This window comes from Prionailurus viverrinus, chromosome D3 (genome assembly GCF_022837055.1).
Source record: "Prionailurus viverrinus isolate Anna chromosome D3, UM_Priviv_1.0, whole genome shotgun sequence".
Lineage (NCBI taxonomy): Eukaryota > Metazoa > Chordata > Mammalia > Carnivora > Felidae > Prionailurus > Prionailurus viverrinus.
In genome coordinates, this window is record NC_062572.1 from 88,735,367 (window position 1) to 88,738,111 (window position 2,745).

Consider the following 2,745-nt stretch of genomic DNA (forward strand, 5'->3'; position numbering starts at 1 on the left):
ATAGTAGGAGGTATTTTCTGTGACACACAACTCCTTGTTGAGTGAATAAGTAATCTAAAGCGACTCTATTGTCTAAAACCACCTTAGCAAGAAACTCTAGGGACTTACATTTCGCATCTGTGGCCCTAATGGTAGGTTCAGCAATACCTGCCAGAGTTCAGGAGCATTGTCTTTTTGTGCATTAACAGAAAAAAGCAAGTGGCAAAAGGAATAGAGGTCCCATTTTAGAGATGAAGATCTTGACCTGTGGTCTTGATCTTGGGAGAGCTGTCTACTTTAAGGTGCTGTCTTCTTCAGGGAGGAATCTCCTTAGTCCATTGACATTTTAGGTCTTCAGCTTGTGTGCAGTTCCAAGAGTCTGGAGGAGCCCATTTTAATTGTTGAATGTGGACCCAAGGGTTTAAGTCCTTGACGTTTACCTACTGTGTCGGTAGTAAAGAGAACCTGGCGTGGCCCTTTTCAATGAGAGTCAAGGGCAGGTTTTGTTCTTAGTGATTGCAAATCAGGAATGTTGGAGAAAATTGGAAATGTTTGGAGTTTGGAGAGTTATGGCTGGATATCTGAGGAAACTAGAATTCATGATCCAGTTTGGTTTTGCAGATAAAAAAAAAAACTGGAAATGATGACAGGACTAGAATCTGTTATTCACAAGCTTATGTTAGAATTTTCTACTGACACATAATTTTTTCTTGTACTATCGCCTTCATTTCTATTGAAGATAATCACAGACTAATTTGCAGAATAAATCTAGTCTCATTAAAGTTGGCCTGATTGTTTATGTAAGTGAAACATGAATAGTAATTGACCATATAAGGCTCTTTCGAAATCTGCTTTGCTGAAACTTATCATAAGGAATCTCTGAAGCAAATCATAAGAGACTCTTAAGGATAGAGAGCAAACTGAGGGTTGATGGAAGGGAGGTGGGCGGGGAATGGGCTTAAATGGCCAATGGGTGTTAGGGAGGGCACTTGTTATGATGAGCACTAAGTGTTATATGTAAGTGATGAATCACTTAATTCTACTCCTGAAACCAATATTATACTATATGCTAACTAACTAGAATTTAAATAAAATTTTGGAAGAAAAAAAATGAAAAGGAATCTCAGGTTAGACTTTGATAAGTCTTTCAAGGTTAAGAAGCCAAGACAATAAATCACCATTGGACTTTGCCTGCAATGCCTATAGATTTGGGTAAACTCCTCTCTCTTTGAGGTTCCCAAGTCTGCCAAGAATGACCTTCTCTACTCACCTATTAAGGCTGCTGAGAACCCTGTAAGCAAGGCACCAGGCTGCTTTTTTCCAAAGGGTGTTTACTGGCTCTGTAAAATCCACCTTAGTTGGCTTAGTTTCTTAAAACTGTCTGAATCACAACTGATTTTATGTATATTCTCAAATAAGGTATTCCAGCCAAAGCCTTGGTAATAAAACCAATGTTTTCAAATCTGCCCTGATAGAAGGAAAACAGATTCTTATTGAACTTAAGCGAATTACTATTATTGTCAGGATAGTAAGAACAGTTATTTACAGGAATTCAATAAACTTCTGAATTCCGGGGGGATCAAGTAGAAAAATTAGGTGTTTCCATTCTGTTCACAGAGGTGTACTTTACAAAATTACTGAAAGTCATAAAGAGCTTAAGAGAAAAGATTTCCTTACATCTAGAAAATTAAAACATGAAGGAACCAGCAGTGTTTCTAAGAAAAAATGTAATCATCTTCATTAGCTCATTCAATTCCATACTATTCTTGTTCTACTTGAGTCCAGTATTTCCATTAGTTCTGGAAATTCTTACCAAGTTGTTTCATGATCTTATGAGAAACCTGTACTCTAGAGTACCTGTCAAAGTCCTCTCATGACTCTCTGAAGAATGAAGCATCTTTGTGAAAGCATCAGAGTAAAACCTGCCTGTAAATGATAAAAAGACTTTTAAAAGGTGGTTACCGTTAAAGATCAGATGAGAGTTCATTTGGTAAGTAAATAGTTCTGTGGCTGTTTACAACCACAAATTATTAAGGTTAAGTATTTTAGTTACGGTTAATAATTGGACATGATAGTACTGACAGATGTCTAGAAACTTTTAACAGTTTTTGGAATACCTATATTGAGAACATATATCCATATATATGTAATTTAAGTTTCTTAACACTTCTTACCTGACAATGCTTCCCAGTAATTGAACATACCAAATTGACCTAATTAGTTTAATGTCACTTGTTTACAAGGTGAGAGACAAATCCTTTGAGATTTTTCAGGGATCCTCTTTGAGGTGAAAAATTCCACTTAGAATTTTCCATGTGAAAAATTCCACTTAGAATTTTCCATTAGAAAAATTCCATTTAGAATTCCATTTAGTCAATTCCATTTAGAATTTGACTTTGAGAAGTCAAAATGTCAAAAGGTTTGAACATTTGACTAAATAGAATCTCAGATCATTATGGAAGAGTAATTATTTAAAGGGAAGAATATTTTAAAGGCAAATGCATGAGATTAAATAGTTGTAAATAAAACTTAGCTCCTTTAATATTGAGAAAACTGGCTTTTCTTAAGTAATGAAGACCAGATAATGCGAAGCAGAGTAAATTATTTAGATAAGACACTAAATCCTTGCTCTCTAGACAGATTACTCAAAAGGTCAAAACCAAATACCTTTTACAAAATTGCTTATCAAGAGCAGACCAATAGGAAAAAAACAAATAAAAAAACCAACTATAGATGGTGGCGTGGATATGGAGAAACGGGAACCCT

At 35.4% G+C, this 2,745-nt stretch overlaps 1 long non-coding RNA gene across 1 annotated transcript; it reads right to left on the reverse strand.

The window, feature by feature from the left end:
• Window positions 1-1,319: 1,319 nt before the first annotated feature.
• LOC125149608 (uncharacterized) lies at window positions 1,320-2,244 on the reverse strand. Its single transcript, XR_007145981.1, has 3 exons — window positions 2,154-2,244; window positions 1,837-1,905; window positions 1,320-1,447 (listed from the first exon to the last, which is right to left on the reverse strand). It is a non-coding gene; the product is annotated as an uncharacterized LOC125149608 (long non-coding RNA).
• Between the last annotated feature and the right edge of the window lie 501 nt (window positions 2,245-2,745).